Genomic DNA, 25,681 nt, shown 5'->3' with positions numbered 1-25,681 from the left:
GAAGAACCCCCCCCCCCCCTAAACGGTAAAGAAAAATGATCCTCACTTGGGAGATATCCTAGTTTAAAAGTCGTTTCTGGGAACCGTCGTTTTGTGAACCTGAGATGACATAGTGCGACTAGGATCTGAAATCTTTAATTTTCTCTTTATTTTATTTTTTCATATTTTCATGGTTGAATGTTAACAGTGTTTCAATAAAACCAATGTCATCCGTAAGTCATCATTTCAAACCACATATCTGTAACGAGACAAAGTGATCACTATGGTTAGAGAATGGTTCAGGGTGTGAACAGCTGGTATTCACTAGCACCAGCATAACTAACACGATAGCAAGACATTTTGAAACTTTTATAAAGGATACTCAATTTCAACCCATTCAATCACCCGATACTTATAGCTAGTACAGTAACTACTGTTCATGTTCCACAACTTAGCATCAGTAACTACTGCGCTGTGTTCGTAACACGGTTACATGTAATTCAGGTGGCACAGTAAATACTGCAAAGCTGTTACAAGTTCCCATTTAAGACAAAGAACTGCGCGACTGGACAAGGAGTCATGAGTATTTTGACGTGGTAAACTATTACTATATTAAGGCCTAATTTAGACGCGGAACTACCCATAAGGCTAATCTGGGTTCCCCCTCCCCCACCTTAGGTCCCATTTTGTGTATCTGTTTTGTAGTTACTGATGCACGGTTGTGGAACATCAACAGTAGTTACTGTACTAGCTATATGAGTATCGGGTGATTCAATACCCGTTTCCTGCACAAACAAAATGAGCTACAACGAGATTCGAATCAGTCACCTCGGCCCAGTGACGTGAAAAGGATTTCAAAGACCCCCCCCCCCGACTGATTAAAGTTGGGTGGGAACCTGGATTTGATAAAGGAAACACCGAGAGATATCCTTCTTTTACTTCATCAATCGTTTCACCTCACGTCTTATAATCACATCTGACGACCTATCTTGAATCTGATATTAAACGGTTCTTTCAAAAGCTGGTGCACCACTGAACCTTATCATATAAATACGAATCCAATACGTTAACTGAATAACCTCCCATATGTACTAAAAATATGTTAGCGTATGTTAGCGTATACGATTAAACTCCCATATTTTGGTGAAACGCCAATAGTAAAGTAGTAGTAAGCAGTGGCGTAGGAAGGTACTTTTGAGTGGGGGGCTGAAGACTGATGGCCGGCCTGGGGAGGGGTCTAAGGGGAGGGGGTGCCCCCCTTCCCTTTGGAATTTTTTTGCATTTCCAGGTGGCCTCAGATGCAATTTGGTGCAATATAGCACACTTCAACACCCAATCCATTTTGTAAATAATTTTGCATTTTCACCTGGCCTTATAGATGCAATTTGGTGCTCCAAATGAGATTTTTTTTCATTTGGAAATGAAAAAGGGGTTTTCTGACTCGCGGAGCGGGGGGGGGGGGGGGCGGAATGATACTTCGCCCCCATATTTTTCACTGGGGGGGGGGCTGGCGCCCCCCAGCCCCCCGGTTCCTACGCCCTTGGTAGTAACTAAAAAAAATGTTACCTTGTACAAACCAATACGATATACAGGGTTCTGCCGCTGCCGGTCGGCGCCGGTCGGGCCCGACCAGCACGCTGAATTACCGACCGCCACAATCTGCCTGAGTGACTTTTCCGACCGGCACTTATTTTCGATAGGAACTCCAAAAAACAGCTCCATAGCCGGAGGGTCGAACGTACAGAAACAATCTGTTTGAGACTAGGGGAAATCCAGTTCATAACTGTTCAAATTCAAAATATCCAACACATCACAGTGTCATACTTAGTAAAAATTACCAGAGTTCCGCATTCCAGACCAATGACTGTTTCCGTTTCCAACTCCCGATCGTACTTTTGATAGTTTCATTTATATATATTTTTATCGCGCGAGACACAGGCACTATCCAGCTAGCTAGTACACATACGGCCGTTAACCTTCGTAGCGGGTGAATTTACATCATATTGCATTAGGCACGACCAGCGCACTCCACCTCGTAGGGACTATACGTGACGGCTACACGAACTAGTCAGCCATGTGCACGGTGCATTGCTATTGCTTTTTAGTATACTTAATAGGCACCACCGGCTGGTCTGTACTCTGGTGCTCCAGATATTTGTCCTAACTTTTTTCATTAATTATGAAAAATTCCAGACATGAGATCTCATTTCAAAGCTGTCTATATGTGGCTCAGAATACTCGGGAAGGGCCGTTTCCGGCCATCTGGGGGGTTTCCAAAACCCAAAATTTTCTTGTACGCTCCGCGCCAACTGATGGTGGCGCTCCGCTTAGATAGTCCTGCCGGCACTCAATCTACCCTGGGCAGAACCCTGGATATATGTAAAAACTTCTACATATTATCTGTACTAAAAATACATTAGCTTCTACAAAATCAATGTGTTAGCTGTACAAATTTACATAGGCCTACATACGGTAGATGTACAGACAGTGGACAAGGTCAGATGCTAACAGCCAGAAATGTTGATCTCCTTAAATTAGCTAGTAGTTTATGTGAGGAGGTAAGTTACAACAGCTGAAGCTCCTGTCAGTCATATAGTGCCTTATTCATTCAATAACATAAATTATACCTACATTATGTTACAGCTGTATAGAGGATCTCTACCACGGTAAAATAGCAAGCCGTTTTTAATATTTACCCCTAATTTACCTAAGTGTATTTCAACTCCACTTACGTGAGACTGTCTTTCACTTGAATATAATTGAATAACAGTTGTATAGGGGATCTCTATCCGGGTAATATGGCAAGCACTTTAAATATTTACCCCCTAATTTTACCTAAGTGAAATTCAACTCCACTTAAGTGAAATTGTCTTTCACGAAAGTAGAATTGAATTTTACTTAAGTCGAATTGCAGCCTAACTACTACACCAGCGTACATCATAGGCCTGTCTTGGTCGTCAGTTTGCCGACCTAGAGTAACAAGGCTTAAGATGCACTGAAATTGAAATTCCGAGACCAACCGCCAGCTCTGTATGGCGCCTGGTGAGTTTTGGAAGTAGACCCAGGTGGAGGTCGAGAGGGCGAAGCCCCCGGATGAGTTTGGAAATGGACATTTTAGAGGTAGGAAATGCATTAATATTAAACATGATACCTAGCGCCAGATGTGTGAGGACCATAGTCCGCTAAAGGGTCTCCGGTAGGGTTTTCATCTGGGTAGACTACAGCAGGCGGAGTAGAATGTCTTGCTCGAAGACAATGCAACAAACCAAGTGACACTCGAACTCCCAAACATTCGACGAAGAGTCGCAAGCACCACCACTAAGCCACTGCCCTTCCTAATGTTCATACTTAACTAGGATCCTATTGAGCTACCGTATTCTTCCGAAATCATGCTCTGTTCCACACTGACCGGAGAAAATGTTAGACTAATATACTTGTGTAGGGCCTAGATATTTTTAGTTAGCTTTGAACGGGAAATCACTTTACTTCCTTATGTTTTTATCGAGGGTTGCCATTTGAGGCAGAGCAAGAATTGGTGATATATATTGTGTTTATATCGTCCTATAAGGACAGACACCCTGAATGATTGTGGTGGTAACATTTTGGATGTTTCTTCTAACTGTTGAGAGTACCTCCTCGCATTCCAAAACTGATAATTGGATATCATTACTCTGATGATTTTCACAACTTGCGTCGTTATTTTTAAAAGTGTTTGAGTATGAATGCATTATACTTACATAACTTATAATATATACACATTCATATTGCAACGCTTCGGTAATTGTCTAAAGTAAAATTAAATTCCAGTTAAGTAAACTTGAATTATACTTAGCTAAAACTCAATTTCACCTAAGTGAAATAGTCTTATGCTTACATCGAAATCAAATTTACTTAAGTGGAACTCAAATCTACTGAATCTACTTTCACTTAAGGCCGAGTGCATCCAGCGATAGGGTTACACATAATATACATAGAAACACCAACCGGTGTGTTCAGCGATACAGTGAATTGACATAACAGTCGGATACGTACGTAGTATAGTACACAATATATTGTGCTGAGCCATATAGTTACTGTTGGGTCGTAGACAAATGTGAATAATTCCATCAAGACAGTTCTTAAACAGTTAACATTTGTGTAGTACAATGGCTTAGCATTTAGGCGTAAACCGTTACTTCTTTTGGAGAATGACGTTGACTGTTCCTTGAAACGTGCAATTCTTGAATACATTTTGCTGTAGTATTCCCCTGCGATCAGTTACGGTAGGCCTTTGCCTATCAATTAGAATTTACGTACGTATTTACATCGACGATGTTCTGACTTTGGCTAGTCAACTGTAATGTGTAACTTTCTTTCGTTGGTTCGATCTGCTCTCAAGGAATTTGAACATTGACTATTTTGTTTATTCGAAACCATCAATGACAATATAACTAACGTTCGGCCTATATTTGTTTAGGTGGCCTCGGAAAATTTAGTCATCATTTAACCATGAGGTGTTTACATGGAGGGGCTTGTTGCCATGCCATACTTGATCTGATTCATTTGCCTGAATTACTTTAGGCAGCTAGCTGGGATCTGGGTAAGGATTGCCGAGATACTCTTTTGTGTGACAACTTATACTAATGCGCCGGTGAGTTTACCGTGAAGTATGAATCAATGATTGATTAGTATCGTTCATAAGTTTTATTAAGATTCATCTACATTTCGTCGCCCAGACACTTTTAGTATTACTTATAGACCTAGTATAGAAGCCAAAATTTACATTTTAAGGAGCCCCGGTCCACGCGTGAACGCTGGAGCCCTTTAAATTTACTCCACCTAAACTGCATTTGACACAGAACCTACAATGTAAAAAAACACAAGCAAAAGATAACGATGGATGATAAGAAACATTGGTACTAATAGCAAGGTTACTGTGGCTACTAACTGGCACTCCAGTCAATAAAATGGCTACAGTATATTGGGATGGCTACTAAGAGTTGGTTAGCATAGTTGCTAGAGCCCAGGGCTTGTAATTCCTAAAGTCACCGGTTTGATTTCCGTTTAGACACACATTTCTTTGATCTTGTTTATAATTACCCAGTCAGTTTCACGTTGTTCATTTTACTTGTATATGTACAAAATCTCCCTGCCGATAAATTACATCCCACACGAACAAACGTGCAACAAGAAAGTCATTGACATTTCATTGAAAGGCAAAATTAGGACAGTTAATGAGCATATGTTAATTTCAACATACAACGTCAAAATTTCGAGTTCAAGAGCCGCGAAAATCGAATTTTTATGAGAAGTCGAACTGATTTTGAGATAAAACAGTGGAACGTTGCAAAAAAATATGTGGAAATTTTCATATGAAAAATCGGAATTCAGGAGAAAACTTAAACTTTTATATAAAGTCAAATTTTGAGATATAAAAGTAAAATATCTACTAAGGAGAGTCTACAAAAAAAACTGGAAAAAACAGTAAAACTTCTCAGAGATAAAAAAGAGCATATTTTGATACAAAGTCGAAATATTGAGAAAAAAGTATTTCGAGATGAAATAGATAACATTACAATACTACTTTGTCAAATTGTACCTCTGTAAAGCTAAAATTTATATATGGATGGTATCCAAACCTAGCCGGTTTCCTGCCACCTCATTCTTACTTTCGTTAATTGGCTTTGCCATTGGTAACAATGTTTTTCTTTCAGATTCCAATTTGAGAAGCAAACCATCGCCCATGCTAATATAGTTTAGACCAGTTGACGGGAAGTGTGCAGAACTACGAGGAATATCTGCTATAAATGCCGTGGGCAGGTACTTTTTCGTCAACTTAATAAGCAAACTTGTAAAAAGGCATATGCATATTGTCACTCATGCAATTGTCAAAATGTTGGGATCGAGTCATGGGAGCCCCTGTGCATTGGGGACTTGGGTGCAATGCTTCTCCAAACCACCTATTGTTGCGTTCTCACGATACTCGAGCATCGAAATAGTAACAAACTTAGAAAAATCGATTCACAGAGCTGTTTTAAGGAATGACAAGAAAGATTATAAGTTAAAAACTGTTATAATTAAGCCTAATGTTGTTTCTTTTGTATTACAGACACGCATACATACACACATACATACACCCAAACATACCTTGAGAATGTTCTTCAGCAAAGCAACTCTTGGGAGCATCAAATGGTGTATACTATGTTTTCTCAATTAGCTCAATTATATATTATACATAATTCGGATAACAACGGCTGTAAAACATGTTTGACACGCCTCCAGTCATGAGACACCAAAATGATTGGCTGAAAGATTATGTAAGCCTATAAGTTTAGTTTCTTATACAGTAAAGTGTTTGTGACCAGTGACGTAGCCAGGAATTTGAAAGGGGGGAGCACTTTTTTGCGATTGATATGGGGGACGGGTCTAAGGGGAGGGGGTCTCCCCCTCCCTTTGAGATATTTATGAACAATTGAAGGTCCTTAGATGCGATCTGGTGCAATGTTTTGCCAGTTTCATCATTATCATATGAGATCATATTATCAGCAGATTTGGTGTCCTGTTTGAATTCTTTTACATGTTCTTTTACATAATATATCAGAAAGACAAACATAATGCTCTTTTACAATTTTTCCAGTAGGATGATTCTTGTTTATTGTCCAATGTCTGGACTTTAATATATTTGACGAACTTAACTGATGGACAATATAGACTTTCATATATTGTAAGACAGCCAGATGTGCAGTGGACTAAAAACAAATATCGTTATCGCAGTGTATTAGCAATGTAATAATTATTTATAGGAAGTGCGTATCACGTACGATTGCTAGCTGAGCTTCATAACATAACATGCTGTTCGTGCGACAACTTAGGACGAATCATAGAAAGGATGAGAACGAGCGTTGTCGACGTCGTTGTGCATACGGTTCGTGACACTCCATCGATTGCGGTTATGTAGGCAATATGTATTTTATTACGCAGTGGCCAACTGTAGGCTTGTAATAGGCTATAGGCTAAATTTAGCTTATAGCAGCTGCCAAACTAAGTAAGTAGTTGAATCAGTGGGCCTGATGTTCCTACGATTATAATCGAATTGACGGAGCTGACGAGTATTCAAAATCAAAAGAGCACTGACAAAATACCATGCAAAAAACAACACTTTTTCGACAATTAAAGGGTGAGCAGTCGCTCCCCTGCTCCCACGGGCTACGTCCCTGTTTGTGACTATATATATCTATGTATATATATACATATATAGATATATATATATATATATCTATATATATACATATAAACATATATATAAATATATATATAAATATATATAAATATATATATATATATATATATACATAGATATATATATAGCTGGAGGAATGGGCTCGAATCCCGGTGGAGGCTAGAATTTGTGCACTGTTCTGGGTTTTCCAACTCACTACGAATTTGCCGACAGTGGAATTACGACCTTCCTTACCGGTTTCGAACCTCTGGACATACAATCAGCGTCCATAGCTTATTGGTTAGGGTGTCCGCATATAATGCGGGCTGTCCGGGATCGAATCCCGGTGGAGGCTAGAAGTTTCTTCACTGTTCTTGATTTTCCAACTCACTACGATTTCAATTATACATATTTATGTTTATTTATATATATATATATATATATATATATATATATATATATATATATATATGTGTGTGTGTGTATAAATAATAAGATAAATGGAAAACATTTATATCTTTAGTAATGAATGCGTTCTTTAGGCCATTACGTGAAGATTATACATCCAATGAACACAGCCATCAAGTTTGAAATCAATCAGCCACGGTTTATGATGAGTTCGTGACGCAGTTTGTTAAGAAAGATACACAAACACATTAATTTTGGCTCCCCCCTCAACAAATGATAAATCCATCCCACTCTATGGTGTCACACTATCCCATCAAGTTTCAGGTCAATGTCTTTAGGGGTGTGTGGTGGACAGGAATGTTAGAGCCATTATTTCAGAAATTGTCAATAAAGTAAGTCTCACCTCCAATACAATACATGTGCGGCAGAGATCATGAAACCTTTTAGAATTTACTTCCCTTCTTAGAAAGCTTCTCCTGTTTTCAGTACAATCTAACAGAGAGTACCTCCGTACACGCCCCCTCTTCCTCCTCCCCTTCCTTTCTCCACCAATTTGACAAATTCTTTATTTTTCTGCTTTCAGTCTGTTATTTTGAAGACAATTGTAAATCGGTAATTATAACCCATTTTTCGATTGGCGTTCCACCAAGATCTACAGCGAATGAAATGTATAGGGGGAAAATTTCTCATTTGGGGCTTTTCCTATTACTTTCACGAATGGCATCTTTATCACGTTCTTGACCGATATAAGACAATTCGGCCTTTCTCTCGGAAACCATAGTTTTGTCATATAGATTTTGTTACATCAATCACTCTTTGTTGTAATATTGAACTTGATATCAGTTGTTTGTCGTTCTTGTCATATATATCATAAATATCATATCACTTCACCATTTCTTGTTTACATGAACATGATACGGGATGTGCCTGTAATTTATCGACCTTTTCTTGTTTAACTCGAACCACCTTAAAGCAGCATTTTGCGTCATTTTCTATGATTTTTCTCAACCTCACTGATTCCACTTTGCCATAACGACATACATAACTAGCTAATCTATTTATATTTTACTTCAAATGGTGGCATAAAAGTCGAAAATTTGCAACTTTCAACTTTGTTGTTCTCCAAGATATTTTCCGTTGGGAACCCAATAAACCTCGCCCATAATATGAATATTTAAACACTACGAACGTCATTGACAGATACGTAATATAACACCACGCTTGATTTGTGTACAGTCTATATGGCAGTTGTACCAGGGAGTTGCATAACAACTCCCTGGTACAACCAACGCGAAGTCTTGAATCTATTTTTAGCAACGGCTCATAACTAAACCTGCATCTCTGATTGGTTGAATTCAAACTAGTGGGTTTGGCGGAATTGTATGCGATTAATTTTAACTGTGAAATTTGTCGAGGACACTCTTCTCATTTATCGACATAAATCGTTAATTACTCGCTAATTAACGCTCTTGGCAGGGTGAAACTTGGATGGTATCTTAGATTGCTGTTTTATGATTGATACATGTAAAAAAATCGATGCACATGTTAAAAAAGTGGAAAAAAGCGACCCAACGCAAAATGCTGCTCGAAGCCTTCAATACGCTATGATAGTTCCTTTTTTATAGCTACACCGATTTCGTTGTTGCGCAGTGCGGGTCAACCATTCTAGCTGATTTATTTTCCTCGTAGAACTAGGGATTTGTTATGGAACATAACTCCCTGGTAGAACTCACTGTACTATCGTGCAATGTAAACAAATAGTTGTAGAATTATAACGATTGAACTGTTACCAACACCATAAACAGTACCGCACATATGAACAGATACAACGCAGTTAAGTTGATGCTTTCAGTAAGTTTTATTTTTTAATTTTTTTATCGCCCTCCATTTTTCCTGACTTACATGTGCTTCAATACGCTATAATAGTTACTTTTGTGTAGCTACTACGGTTTCGTTCGAATAGTGATTAACTGCTACACAGTACTTCTGCGCCTTCCTGATACTGTGCAAACACCACCAGTTGGCTGGTTATCACGCACAGTGCGGGTAAACAAGCATCATTCTTAGTCCATTAAAATTCTTTAATACCTTGCATTTTATAAGTAAGCAGTATTTTTGCACTTTTATTTTGTCAGATTTGGTCGGACAGGAGTTGCCCCACCCTGTCAAATTTAGTGGAAAGTTTCCACACAAAAAGTAGTCTTTCCATACTTTACAGAGACAAACATTTGATAGGCTGACACCACCGTTTAACAATAAGGGTTGGTAGATATTACATTTTCTACGGAGTTTCCAGCTAATCTATAAATAGCCGGGACCTCCTGGAGCGGTAGTTGTACTTGCAAGAATAAGGAAAACTACAGAGGTCTTTTGGTTATAGTAGTTTTGATGCAGCTGACACCCTACCGTAGCCCACTACTAGGGCATTTACTATGGAAAGCCAAAAGGACCACAGCTGGCGCTACTACTCTAAACAGGAGGTGCTACTACCCTAAACAGGGGGTGCTACTACTCCTATTAGGAGGTGCTACTACTCCTATTAGGAGGTGCTACTACTCTAAACAGGAGGTGCTGCTACTCTAAACAGGAGATGCTACTACTCTAAACAGGAGATGCTACTACTCCTAAGTGACGATGCTACTGTAAAAAGGAGGCGCTACTACTCTAAATAGGCGATGCTGCTACTACTACAGACGGCGATGCTACTGTAAATTAGTGGCGCTACTACCCTAAACGGAAGGTGCTACTACCCTGTAACCAAGGCGTGTTTCCAAGGTGTGTTTCCAAAACAATATGCACACGTGGTCAACGGTCACCCTTCAGTTTTCTTACATATACATATTCATGTCTGTACATATAGAGAGTATCAACGGTTACTACCATATGAAACGTTAGTTTCGATATTAACTTGTGGGAAAATTCAAACAGTTTACGCCAAAAAGACCATATTATAATTACAAAGAATGTCGTTCAACGTGGACGAGAAGATACGCGAATACGTAGAGATGGGTTTTATAAATCAACAAATGGCTGAAATGTTGGACATAAGTGTAATAACGACTAAGAGGAGACGTCGCGATTTGCACCTACGAAAGAAAGATTTGAATGCCTAACTTAGTGGTCAGTGATTTTTGATTTCCTTAAATGTAACTCAAACATGCTCAGGACAGTTAATTCTATATAGTATATGCTAAATAACCGTGTAGTAAGAATCAACCAAATGTACAATCACATCTAGTAATATATTAATCGCATATCTCATAGTTCAACTGTCAGAGTTGTGCAAAAATTCATCGTTTTCAATCCAAAGAGGCAAAGGTTTCCCGATTGATCGAACAAAATATGTTCTACATGTATCTTAATGATGGGGCGAGACTGTGTTCGGTAGTATACAATAGTAACTAATGCGTGAAACTAAATGGGCCTGACGTTTCGATCCTAGCATGATCTTTTCAGAGGCCGGATGACAAGTGCGCATTATGTATTTATATTATTTTAACAAATTGTTAAAATAAAAAAGGATAATTAGTTACAATATTGTAACTAATTATCCTTTTTTACGTATTAATAAGAAGGTATGTTCTCTCCTTGGTTCGCCCTCTTCAAATTATTATCAGAAAGTGATTAATGACTATTTCGGCGTAGAATACCATTTAAGGGCTGATAAATGGCGTATGAAAGGAGAGGGGCAGGGGACCATACCTCCATGGTCTGTCGGGGGGGGGGCAGCACCTCCTGTTTAGAGTAGTAGCGCCACCTGTGGTCCTTTTGGCGTTCCATAATTTACAGCATTGTAGGTAGCTACACACTAGGTATAGGCTATGTGGCTCTACGCCCTCGATGACACTAGAAGTTCCCGCTACGAAGTCAACGGTTGCGTAATGTAAAGGTTACTGTTCATCTCCGCTCACCGGTAATTCTATAGCATTTACTGGCACAAGCAGTGACGTAACCAAACTTTTTCATAGGGGGAGGGGAAAAGAGTTCAATTGGGGGGGGGGGGCATTATGCCAATTCCCAAACACTTTTTAACCATGGTAATGGTACTGTTATCAATGTGTTTTTTTACCCAAATTGAATAGTTCCTGATTTACATCCGTAAAATTGTTGAAGGGGATAGTCCAACTAAAAATATGAACGTCGAAACTTTTTTTATGGAATCGTACATTATCATTCAGTGTGACCAATCTGCAATCTCGCAATAGGCTAGCCAGTACTTATGATCATGTATCCGTGAAAATGGCCAACATTAGGAAAAATCCGAATGCATGTGTAAAGGACCGGGTGGGTAAGGAAGCCTGGTAGTGACATCCACGGGGAGTTTTCTCTTTAAGTGCTAGTATTTTTGTACCCATTAGCGAGCTCTAAAAAAAAGGGAAAATATACAAAAACAAACGTTTGATAAATAATGACCTGATTAAAAAATAACTAGCTTTTAGATGTTGGAACACTCCACTGTAAACGGCTCCTTTTAATATTTTTATTGTGTAAATGTGGACGGCTCCTTTAATGCTTATGAGCTATTACAAATGGAAGGCTGCTTTAAATGCTTATGTATGCATGTATGTATTTTAGATCCTCCTGCAAGCAGGAACCAGCGAAGAAGCCGCCATTATTTGCTTATCAAAGCCGCAAGCTGACCGAAGTCAGTCTCTTAGATTCATATTTAACGTCCATGATTATGAATTGTCAATTGCCAACAAATCTTGTAACTGGACGACATACATTAATCTTGGAGTGACTCAAACTCGGGACCTTATGATTGAAAGGCACCGGCGTTAACCACTGAGCTAACACTCATAAAGCTAATGAAATGCAACCCACGATGTTTCCCAAGTCAAAAGTTAAATTCTAGTCTAAAAGTCATGGGGATGACAAACAATCAATGAAGAAAATTCCCATCTTGACAAAATAATAGACAAAATGGGACCGATACCATTGCAGCTTTCATGACTTACATTTTCAATAAATGATAGCTAAAGAGAGCTTATTTATTACAACTCTCCTGAACATATGAACAACTAATCCCAAAGCAATGGACTCTACTATTACGTACCTACGCCAACAACAATATGTACGCAATAGTTAAATTTAACCAACACATAGGTGCGGCCATCTTATATTACAAAAAAATTGCACAAATACCTCAGAATTCGTAAAACCTATCTAGTCTAACTGCTTCCTGTAGCAGTCTACCCTGTCTTACCCTGTCTACCGATGGAACTTAGTCACCTACAATATACGAACACAATGATAGTTGTTAAGACCTTAGTATACAAATGTATTATATTATAAGCAACTGCTTCAGTATAGGCTGGAAGCACCTTTATGTTGGCTCTGTGGCGTATAGTGCGCCCACAATTTTCCTCATTTTCTAGTCGATACTAATTTGTAACGGACAGATCCTCGGGCAATTTAAATTGAGTGGACAAGCGCTTTCGTAACATAAATAAACTCAGAGCTGTGTATATAACCATGCAATGCATAGAGACCATATAGCTGTGTATGTAAAAAGGAGCTGCTACAATGGAGCGGACGAGCGCCCCGATCATGCAAACATGTAACCGGTATCGTAGAAGCTTTGTGATAGATAAAAATACGCAAGAGCAACGAACATTGCAAACGTCTTGACCAAGACTAACGCAATACAAGCGAACCCGAATAATTTTATCGTCATCTGTTACATACTGAATTAAATATTCGAATCATATTACACACGCTAGGACCTAAGATGTTTGAAAGGTGGGGACGAACTTAGCTGATTGTAACTGGTCTCCGTACAGGCCTCCGTATAAACTGCAAACGTCCATAAATCTGCAACGTCTAGCTTCACACTAAACCTACGAAAAATGCATCAAATCAGTCCAAATCTTACAAAAGTTACAAATCAAACATATAACTACCCCGCAGAGCTTTTAAAAGATAAACTTTCACATGGAATGTTGATCGAATACATATGTGTCGGATACGTACATCTTAGATTTCGTGTGCGAACCCGACTTCCTGACCACGAACTTCTTTTGTTTTCTTACGCTCAACTTCATGGAGCTTGAAGGGCCGAAATTTAAAATAAAAACTAGTGCATATATCTACACATGCATTAAAGTTATTTTCAAAATTAAACATACCAGTTTAAAAGGATGATACTATGCGCATTGATTACATTCACACTAGGGAAGCAGGGGCATCGCCGGATCATTATATATCGGGAGTGCAGTGGCTTGTTTTGCCGACTAAAAGAAGAAATATACCCACAAGCATTAGCGTGCGTAGGATTCGGAGGTGATGGGAGAGGGAGACTTGTGATTCCCCCGACTGCTATGGGGGGGGGGCGGTATAAACGGAGAGGTTTCCCCTTCCCCTTTTGAATTTTTGTTCACAGTGAAACTAGCTAAACGCAAAATGGTGCCATCAATGACTAGTTCTACGCATGTGCAATTGTTAAGAAATAGTTCATTTTTGCCGATTATAAATAAATTCATCAATGAAAACTCGAATCACTTGATGACATATAATTAATTGTTAACATTTAATACATACAGACAGTTGATATTGTTCTTCTGGAGGGGTCTAAGGTTAGGGGTGTTTTTAAATTGTTTCTACGTTAGGTGGCTTAAGATGTAAAATGGTGCTATGGGCCAAGCTTTCAACTGATTAACTATTTAGGACTTCTTTTTCTTCACTGAATGTTTCTTCATTTTTCCTTTTGATTGTTCAAAATATTCATTTTCATTTAGATTTGAATAAACCACATCATTGTTTTCCAAAAAAGAGGGAAAATGTTCATCTTTCCTATATAGCTGGAAGCCGTAAGCGTCACCATACATAGTTATGATTATTTCTTAATTTTTGGTTGGTTTGTGACACAGCACCCACAACTGGTGCCCGGGTAGACCAAGCCACCCCCTTACCCATTGCTTAGCACGCCACTCCATCTCTTTGCTCTCATTTCTCTCTTTATTCTCTCCTTTCCTTCCTACTTTCTCTTCTTTTCTTCTCTCCTTCTTTAATTTTTCTCTTTCCTCTACTCTGCCGACTGGTGCAGAATTTTGCCGAATGCATGGGTGAAATGGGGGTGAGGGGTGATGGAAATATATTCGTTCGATCATCTGGAATCGAACGATGATAAAAAATTTAATGTTGCTATAAGGGAGTGTTAGCTCAGTGGTTAACGCCAGTGCCTTTCAATCATACGGTCCCGAGTTCGAGTCACTCCAAGATTAATGTATGTCGTCCAGTTACAAGAGTTGATGACAATTGACAATTCATAATCATGGACGTTAAATATGAATCTAAGAGACTGACTTCGGTCAGCTTGCGGCTTTGATAAGCCAATGATGGCTTCTTCGCGAGTTCCTGCTTGTAGGAGGATATTAAATACATACATATACACATACATACATAATATGTAACCATATCTCTTTATTCGAATACCAAAATAGATTCTTTCGATTGTACAATTCTTAATTCGACGAAGTTATTTTCATAGCTTTTACGATCGTATCGCTCAACAAAGCAATGTGATTGACTTGCACTTTAAGAGATATAGGAACTGCTGGACGGCACTGATCGGAATATGGCTGTCATCATTCATTTTCAGTTAGTGTTCGCACTTAGTACTGGAATTGCAATCGCGATTTTGCAGAGACGAAATAGTTCTGCAAAAAAAATCCTTTTATGGTTCCAGGAAACACGTTAGTAGCTACAGAGAAGGAGGCGGTGTCTTTCCGATATCTCGTCTATTTAGTTTGTCCACCAATGTAATGGGGGGGGGGGGGGGGAGCGGTTGAGATAACATTTGATTGGGAGTACCGGTGTGACAGTGCAGAGTGTCCCCTGTACGCAGTGTCCGCGGAGACACTCTGTACCAGCAAATTTAGTCCGGTCGGACAGTATATCCACCTCACAGCAAATGTAGTCCCGCCGGACGAAATGTCCTGGTACAGAATGTTCGCAAATACTTCATAGCATATTTTGTCCCGCATAAAATTTAGGCATTTCGACATTCAATAGGCAATTAAGTTCATTATATCAATAATTAGAGCAGATGCATACATAGTTAGATGTTACAGGAAATAAATGAGACGTTGTGCGTTGCTGCAAAACAAAAAATAGAAGGGGGAAAAAAAGGAGAAAAAGTAATGTCTTCCATCTGTAAAATATGTTAATCATGTTTTTGTTGTGATTGCTGCTATTTTATAGTCCGTATATGTTGCATGTTGTATTCGGCCACTACATTGCGCTGATAGTCATCTTTACAGAGGGAGAGATCGCATAAACCTAACTCCCTCCCCAACGGAGGGCGTGTACGGGATAAGGCAGGCAACAGCTACAACAAAAAATGATAATTGCAGAGGTAAAAGATTACGAACTTAAAGGAGTTAAAAGTTTCATTGTAGCCGTATTTCCCCAAAACCAAGCGGGTACGATTTGGCAATTATGGTAACTGTACTTCATCGGTCTACGAGAGTTGCCTAGCCAATATGAATGTCGTCCGTGCATAAAGCTCATTTTTGGACGGGAACCGAAGGTTACATCGTAAACGAAATCGGCAATGCTGTATACAACACTCAGGTCCATACACATAATTTTGATTGCAAGGATGTGGGGGGGGGGGAGGAGTTTGTGGGAAGCAGTTCAAGGGGGGAATTCTTCGTTATTTTTGCAAAGCAAATTTTCATTTGTATAGGCAAATGGCATTCCAGGCAATTCCAGTGATGAAGGTTTGTTGTTTCTCATTACGAATTTTTCTTACTGGACAAAAGAGGTTCAAATTAGAAAAGATATATTAGAACGATATCCTCTTCAAAAGAGCTGCAAACATACAAGAAACAACATAAAGCGAAACAAGGGAAAGAATAAAGCAAATAGGACAGATCAGGATGCAATATGCTAGAATTTTAGTCACATAATGTTTCTCATACTTTAAATACGTCATTCTTGTAGAGATAAGTTTGTTCAAAGAAAGTTAATGAAGAAAAAATCAAAACATGAAATTGGATGATAGTCATGCACAAACACAATATTCTGAATCTATATCAGACTGGGCAAAGAGTGAAAAAATGATTATACATGGGATCAGGGGGGTAGGATGCTATTTTTAAAATGGCATCCCATATCTTTTTGTAGCACGGTTAACAATATAACCAATGTCAATAAATAGTTTTCATAGCATACTAACACATCATGTATAGTTAAGAGATATAGCCGGTGTGTATAGGTTTATAGCATAACGAGTGGTGGTTTTTGGAATGAGAAAGTGTCCCTTTGATGTTGTGTGCCCACCCCCTGCACTTCCTACCCCCCGCATGGGATAATTCATGAGGAAATTTCACTGGAAACATGACTCTCCCTTTGCAGCTCTGATGCAACAAAAGATAATCGATGCTTTCTAGAGCATCCTTCAAGCAGGGAGGTGTTAATAATTAGAATGAGATACTACTGTCACTCTTCTTCAAACAATATGTACTTGAAACTCTTATAATCCACATGAAGAACATCCTCTTTGGAGTTTGGTAAAGACCTCAATAAAACCATGCAGAAGTTTCCCTATAGAATTCCCCCCTTGAACTGCTTCCCACAAACAGTAGGATTACCTATGTAATGCTTTAATGTGCAACTTGATGCCGTCAAAAGTTGAATCATCATTGTAAATTTCAAATAAAATGGCTGATTCTCATGTATCCAACGGGTTTTTCGTTAAGACTTACACAGAACTCCATAACAGCAAAAGCTACAACAGGACGCAGATAATGGTCGCTTCTATGTTTTACTGAGAAATTATCTTGAACACAATTTCCAGAACCAAGAAACACGCCTTCTTTTTGTCATTTAAAGAAGTAATGAAGTGATAAATTTCGAGCGTCACATCCCGTCAACTTGAATTGCAAGTATATGGATTTCCACCGAACGACTGGCAGTGAAAAGTCAATGGTCTGTCTTTGCTTAAACGTATAGCAGCGGACGAAGTTTTCTCCCATGATATGTTAGAGTGAAAGACAAGATTATTGTCGGTAACAAGCAATATTATGAGTAGTGAATGCCACACTGTAAATCATATAAAATAAATTATCATCTTGAAAGGTTGTGTGTAAGCTCCACTACAAAGATAATTAACATTCACCATGTTGGTTAAGTGTAGATTGTATAGTTTACAACTGAACTATGCTTAGGCATTCAGTTAAATTGTATGATATTTTATTGTGACACCTACATGTTTATGGGATTACTGGCTCTTTTTTTTAATTGGAGATTGCATGTCATCATTTTGACGCTATATTGTACAGTTCACTACCAAAATTTTTAACCTGAAAATTTTTAACCACATGAGCCAATACAACATTTGTGACATATTAATTAAATATTCAGAAAGTTATCAAATTAGAGTAAGCTAGGATACAACAGAAGTTTGATGCCTTTGGTGCTCTATTGATGTATGTGTGCATGGTATGACTGTTTAATGTCGATCAAACATTAATTGTCCTGAATCAGGATCCATGGGGGTTCAAAACACCCTCTGTATGACCCAAATGCATAAACAAATAATGCTAGCTTACCATTAATATAGTAAAATGTACTACATTATTTTGCATCAAGAGACCTAAACATTGCCTTATTTTGCCAAAGAAAAAGGGGTCCCTCTCCCAGGTTTCAGAAAATATCCCCCACCAAACACACAAACACATTTAGCGATTTTCCACAACGGACCTAACAGAGAAATGGTACCAAACTCTGTTGATACATTATCTCTCTTATCTTGTCGAAATTCCTGTCAAAACAGCCAAGTAGTAATAAGTCCACACTTTCTAAACAGAAAAGTTCCCTGTGGTTACAATATTAGGAGGGCGAAAAGAATATTAGGAGGGCGAGGGGCGCAGGATAGAGGGATACAGGAACGTAGCTACAGGGGCGTGTGGGGTGTCTCACCCCCCTTTAATTGGCTTGAATCTTCAATAGTTGGAAAATCGATGGTCCAACACATGAAATAACATGACAATTTTATCTATATCATCTATGCAACATGTCTTAAAATAATTTAAGCTGATTTCACTCTGGACAGGATAAATATGATATCTGAGTCAACAAACATTATGCTACCGTATTTCTAATATTTCTAATTTTAGGCTTACATTTTCACAATAATTGACGAAATTCGAACTTACAATTAACCGAAACCTTGTTTCTAACTCATTCTTGTACAATCGATAATAAAGTTGAAAATACTACAAAATAACTATAAAATTGTCTCAATGCGGTCAATTGGTGTTTGATTCACCCCCTTAGCATGTTACTAAGTACCCGGTATAGCATATTTAAGGTACAGAGAATTGACAACCCACTCCGTGTTATGCTGCTGACAATTTCGAACTTGCGGTACGGCACTCCTCCTTACGAATCCAACCAGTTTGAGAATTATTGTTCTAGACTTCTAGTTGGAATAATATGACATCACCCCCCCCTGCCCCGATCATAAGACCCTATCAACGTCCCTGACGGGATAGTACTAGGTGTCCAAAACAAAAACGGGTGTCCATGTCCTTCTATAGCGTACAGGCAAACCATGGAGGGACTGAAAGGTGAGATGGAAGCTTTGACTCTGTCCTTCTCTCCGATCCCCGATCAGCTCAGCCACTGTTTTAATAGGATTCACAGGATTAGCAGAAGACAGAATTAAGGTCATTTTGGTTCGTTCCGTCCGTAGCTAATGCACCTTCATCAGTTCCGGTTCCAACTGATTACCAGAAAAACATGATATCCAAACCAGTATGTAACTCAGTTATTTAAGTCTAATAAATCATTACAACAATAACAAAGATTTTCATATCGTGTTTCCTATATGCTAAATCTCCATCTGTTAAAATAATTGAGTCACTCCCAAACCGGAATTTCGGTTACCCTTCGTTAATTTTAGTTTTTTTTTTGCGCGATCAGGTTCACAGCTGTAGACCTGTATCTTCCAAGGACATACCGCAATGTACGCACAGACATATTGACACACAATATATATTTGACATATTGCAATATATATATATATATATATATATATATATATATATATATATATATATATATATAGCAAGGAGGGAATTATAGTTATAATGGATAACTTTTGCAAATGTGAAAATGAAGTAGAACATTACTAAACTGTCTTCAAAATTTTTATTTTTTCGTAGATATATTGTCTCATTATTACTTCCTGTCTCACAGCTTGAGTGGAAGTATTGTTCCAAAGCCCCATGCAGCACCTACCATCACCCATCCTCCCCACCTGCAAGCCTCCTGTATCATCAAATCGACTAGCCGTTAGACCGAGTAAGGCTATAAAAAAATAAAAAAACATGATCAAATTGTGAGTTTCTGGCCTGTATGAGTTGACCATCCAATACCACTTGAAGATAGTTAAATGCTTCATTCTAATACCCAATATTTTGTAAATACCCCAAAGCGTCCGAGAGATTCGATATATATATATATATATATATATATATATATATACTATTATTATCTACTAATTTCTCTTTCAGGTCCTTAGCTAAATTCCAACAACACCCTTCTCCAGGTTATATCTTTTCCGTGATGGATGGTAATTCAGACGGTAATATCGACGCATGTGAGTGGATGGAGGCTGGAATGACCACAAATGTCAGGGAATATGTTAAACTTCTGGACCGAGTTGACAAAAATGGTGAGGCACAAGATTTTCCTTGCTACATTTAACCTGTAAACCTGGAATTTATACTTACAGAGAGGAATATTATATAACAATAAAAATATAAAAACTATACAAAAAAAAATGGTCATAGTCATTGTCCATTAGTAGTCTTGCTATTCTGACATAGTATTGTGTAAAAGTTAGAGGGCCTGACGTTTCGATCCTAGCAGGATCTTCTTCAGAGGCTGAATGCAACTGAAGATGATCCTGTTAGGATCGAAACGTCAAGCCCTCTTACTTTTACAAATTCTCTTACACACTCAGGCTCTTTAGTGGATAAGCAAGTTTGCTAAAAGTTTTGTTTTTTTCTAAAAAAAAATGTTTTTGAAAGTGAGAAAAAATATCATTTCTCTTTGAAAGTTATAAAATTATTCCTTTAACATGGAACTTCTCTCAACAGACAAGAAAGTTATAAAAATATGTCTTTAACAGTGGTTGATAATTTGCCTATGAGTTTTCTTCCTAATCTGAGAAAGTTTCATTATAAGAGAAATCTCTCCCCCACCCCCCAAATATATTATGTAACACCTAACCTCTCTTAGCAGAGAAGAAAGTAATAAAATATGTCTTTAACACGGAAACTCTCTCTTGTAAAGAAAGTTATAAAATATGTCTTCAACAGTGCTGGAGAATTTTCCATGAGTTAGTTTCCTAATTTTTTATCTCATTTTTCGGTCACGGTTCTTTTAACACGGAACTTCTCTTCGCAGGAGAAGAAAGTTAAAGATGATTTCATTACAGAGGTTGATTTGTCATATGTATACTTTTGCTAATCTGAGACAGAATAGATACCAACTTACTATGTCTTGGTTTGTACTATAGTTGTATTGCGAATACGTGTATCGTATAAGGGTGAAACTGTTTTCTCTAGTTTTAACGGAAATTATAACCGGTGCCATAACCATAAAATAACCATATAATAACCATATATCCGTTGCTGTGGCCGAGTGGATAATGGCGGTGGCATTTGAAGCAATGAGGCTTAGCAATCGGGAGGTTCGGTGGTTCGATTCCCGGCCGGGTCATTAGTAAGGTGGGCTCTTCATCCAAGAGCAACCTACGGTTTTCCCATCTGAAACGAGTTTCTAAATTGAAAAGATTCTAACTTTTAGATAAAATGTTGAATTGGAAACCCCCGACGTGAAAGTTGTTATCCATAAGCCCTTGCTGGCTTCTCCCACATTCGTGGTCGCTTTAAGCGTCGTAAAAGTAACTGTTGGTTATTATGATTATTATAGTATAATATTGTTGCCCATTGCGATGTATGGATTAGAGGTATATACAGGATTACGTTAGGTAGAACATTAATATCGATATGCTGTACAAACAATTATATAAGACAACACTGATTCCCTGTTGAATTTTTGAGAAATGACCCTTTGACATCTGGAGCTCATCAATTGAAGTAGATGGCCTTATTACGTCTAATAAACAGACCGCTAGATGTCAGTTACTCGGATGTAACACAAACTCCATTGGATATCGTAAGACTGATATATATGACCTCATATAACTTGATGTTCGTATATATAATCCATTACAAATTGTGTCAAGGAGTCGGACGGTCGTTGTCCAATATAATCCAACAGTGATTTGTTATTTACATGAAGTTTAAAAAAAAAGGTTTTGGTTTAGTTATTTGAATTGATCAAGTAATGGATCAGAAATGACAATTTGGTCTGCAGTGAGGAGATATCACCGTCGTGTATGCCTGCATCAATTTAAGATAATATGGACATTTCAGAGATTTAGAACATTTCATAGCTGGAAATATCGAAAACAGGTCTCTATAGGAAAAGCATGTCTGCTATCAATCAAATGTTTCTTTTTATGTGGACTATGATGATATAACAAGACTCTATTTCTGCTTGAAGTTACCTTACTTTAGCCAGTCATTGTTCTCTGTTCTGAGAATTTCATTGTGTAGAAATTGATTATTTCCCTCCGAGGTTAATTAAATACTTATCAAGTACAACAAAACAAAACAAACATGTTCAGATGAATTGCCGGTACTGAAATCATTTACTCTGTTCTTACCACGTGTATCCCCAAAATATTATTACCACATTTTGAAAACAATTGCTCATGAGGATGTGGTTTTTGACGCAATGATGCAAACAATTGACATCCTCTTTTGTTAAGCAATCAATTTCAGCCACCGGAATATCCCGTTAATAATAATTGGTAGCGTAGACTTTGTTGAGCAAACGCCAAAAGAAAGTCCTTCGCGTGAAGACAATGTTATTTTCAATTTGAGGAAATATAGACCACCTCGAAACGATTAAACTGGGTTGTATACTTTGTTACAAATTCGATTTTCGACTATGCACAGAAATCAGACTTTCACACTTTACTTTGCGTTTCTGCATTTATAACAAATACATATCAACTAAAAATATTAACTAAAGAGAGAAAGAAGAAATTGAACAAAAACATTTACAGCCATCAGAAATGAAAATGATCCTAGTCTCTCTGTCATATCCCGTGGTTCTTCAACGAAACACTTACAGCTACTTGTTCGACAAGCATTCATCATTTTCTCGTTCCGCTCGAACCTTTCCCCCACCCCGCAGTTTAACTCGTGGTACAATCACTTCCATAGCGTCGGAGAGGTATCGTTGCCCCGCTATCAATTGAAAAATGTTGTCTCCAATATTTTATACCCTAAGTATCTCGATCAGTGGATCTTCTAGGTAATATAATAAAAACGGAAGCGTTTGATTGTCAACTTACCCAATGATCCTTAACAATACGTATTGAAGAATTAATTGATGTTTTCGATACTAAACTGATCATGGTCAACGCTCGTGCAATTTCCTTTCAGTTGGGTTTTTAAATAATTCGTGACTAGTGTATAAGACAACGGACTATCGTCTTTTCCTTCCTTGTTCATTACAAAATTGACTAATTTGATCAAAATCAACTCAAAGATCACTTTTAGATTATTTTGAGGATGCAGCATTTATATTTCATGCTTTTCTTTCGTTTTGCTTGCAGGTGACAACGTTCTTTCCCCCGAAGAGTTCAGTGATATTCATGTCAGATGGCGCTATGGAGAAGGCACTGACGCAGACGATAAACAAAACTAAACTTTACAGTTGATATTAGCAGCGAATACTTCTTAGCATTGTCGATTTGTCAGTTTTATTATTTAACCTCTTTCAACGGAACTGAAGTTCATGTAGTTAGACCTATATAGGTGATTCTCCTAGCACTGGGAACATGTTTGTGTGCAATTAAGAAGATATACCTAAGCCTTTAATCCTGAATTGGTTTCGAAGATGGTAAATTTATAATGACGTTGCTATAGCAACGAGACTAAACCTGAATAGATTAGACTCAACAAACGTTGTGAAAGACGAAGTACATGAACACTGTTGCCTTTTTGGTCAAAAACAAAATGGCTCCCACTTTGGAAGAAAGATATATTTGAGGTCGTCCAAGCGCAATCTAGATCAATATTCTTAACGTTATGAGGAAAGTGTGAATGTGTGTAGGTGGCGGGTTGTAGTGGGGTGGGAGTGGGAGAGTCGGTGGGTTGGCTGGTGGGGTCTACGGGTGGGTGGGGTGGATGAAGTGGTTGGTATGAATGAGAGGGATTGGTACGCACTTGTTATTCTCCAGAATGAAAATAAAATTTTCAAGCTTTCAGTTTGTTACAAGAACCGAACAGGAGAAAAGGGTGAGAGAGCGGGTGGTAGGAAGGAGGGGTAAGCGAAGGGTCGTTAATTGATAAAGTGTTATAATCTAGTTTTCCCTATGTGTATAGTATCTTTAGATAGATATTTTGTTTCAAAACTTACATCTACAATATTGTAATTTTCAAAGGATAGCAAAATTTGTTCAATATTCACTGTAAAGGAAAATATGATAAATGTGTCTTATTTTGTCTCTTTGTCCCTTGTTATATTAGCGATTCATCACTTTTACACTTTTGTTTAACGAACGTTACCAAAGACTTTAAGCTGAGAGCAAAAGCTAATAAACTTTCCGCGCTCTTATGAATGACACCCCCTGTAGTATCAACATTTGGAGAGCCTTCTCTTTAAGGACATTTTTAAAGTGTTGTCAAAGATTAAGAGCTTGTTGGTGAATTTGCTAATTATTTTGCGAGACGAATTGTTGAAGTTTTCAGTATTGATAAATTCAGGGGTTTTAGCTGTTACCTTCAAAAATATCGACCAAGTGATAAAATATCAAAATCTCATCGATTATCGCGTTTACAAATAAAACGATGAGTTTTTTTTTCCATTTAACGCAACAGTGATTGAACAAATATCTGAAACTATAATGTGGTCTGTTTCATGATTTTACTCAATAAGTTGACAATTTTCAGAGAATTGTTATAATATTTTCTTGCTCTGTATCACTTGGAATGTTTAGTTATCTGTCAATTGGTTCTCTGCATTAAGAATTTGTATAAAACAAAACTGTTTACAGAATCAATTTCATTTAACTCTGTTAACAAAATGATCTATAAAGAAAAAACAGAAACTTTTTTCAGCGGAGTTGCCTTGATGATATTTTTTGCACCTAAAGATGCAAAAAAAATTATCAGCATTTTTAATTAAGCTATCAATTTCAGCCACAGGAGTCTCCCTTTTAATGGCTCACTTTATAGGCTCAAACCAATCCCATGAATATCTTTATTTTTGTTGAATTTGCTGTTTGAGTAATTCAACGTTTTACAGAAAATGATCGTCATAAGTCAGTGAGAATTTTTAATATTTGGACATCTGAACGTTTTCTCGTGCGCTTCTCGTGGCCAGGAAACTGAATATTTTACTGACTGGACTTTTTACTGCAACATCCAGATCTGGTCTTGGCAAAAAAGACCCCTTTTGTTTTGCTTTTCCTTTGTACTTTCTCCTTCATGGTGCTTAAATGGTGATAGAACCCATATAGATTCAATATATTCCTGCAAGGTGTTTATATGGTGATGGATCCCATATAGATTCAATATATTCCTGCAGGGTGTTTAAATGGTGTTAGAACCCATATATAGTCAATATATCTCTGCATGGTGTTTATATGGTGATAGAACCCATATAGATTCAATATATCCCTGATGGGTGTTTATATAGTAATAGAACCCATTATATAGTCAATATATCCCTACAGGGTGTTTATTTGGTGATAGAAGCCAGATAGATTCAATTTATTACTGCAGGGTGTTTATATAGTGAAGGATCCCACATAGATTCAATATATTCCTGCAAGGTGTTTATATGGTGATAGAACCCATATAGATTCAATATATCCCTGCAGGGTGTTTATATAGTGAAGGATCCCACATAGATTCAATATATCCCTGCAGGGTGTTTATGTGGTGATAGAACCCATATAGATTCCATATTTCTCTGCAGAGTGTTTAAATGCATGGT

The 25,681-nt window shown here is 37.9% G+C and overlaps 1 protein-coding gene and 1 long non-coding RNA gene across 7 annotated transcripts in view; one reads left to right on the top strand and one right to left on the bottom strand.

The window, feature by feature from the left end:
• LOC139984758 (uncharacterized) overlaps window positions 1–25,681 on the bottom strand; it is a 56,089-nt gene that overhangs the window by 6,416 nt on the left and 23,992 nt on the right. For 2 of the 3 annotated variants that reach the window (XM_071998795.1, XM_071998794.1), the window contains exon 1: window positions 6,106–6,250. The exons of the other annotated variant lie outside the window; for it this stretch is intronic. The gene's annotated coding sequence lies outside the window, so the exon portion shown is untranslated. Of the gene's footprint in view, window positions 1–6,105; window positions 6,251–25,681 lie in introns of those variants that run through there. 3 annotated transcript variants of the gene reach the window in all.
• On the top strand, window positions 47–23,820 carry LOC139984762 (uncharacterized). Of its 4 annotated transcripts, none has more exons than XR_011799178.1 (3): window positions 47–5,778; window positions 20,110–20,270; window positions 23,295–23,820. It is a non-coding gene; the product is annotated as an uncharacterized lncRNA (long non-coding RNA). The 4 variants fall into 4 exon arrangements; XR_011799179.1 differs by lacking the exon at window positions 47–5,778 and adding an exon at window positions 9,307–9,436; XR_011799180.1 differs by lacking the exon at window positions 47–5,778 and adding an exon at window positions 10,270–10,360.

This window comes from Apostichopus japonicus, chromosome 17, assembly GCF_037975245.1.
Source record: "Apostichopus japonicus isolate 1M-3 chromosome 17, ASM3797524v1, whole genome shotgun sequence".
In the NCBI taxonomy this organism is placed as follows: Eukaryota; Metazoa; Echinodermata; class Holothuroidea; order Aspidochirotida; family Stichopodidae; genus Apostichopus; species Apostichopus japonicus.
Note: the sequence above shows the minus strand (reverse complement) of the source record. Positions and strands in the feature narration are given on the sequence as shown.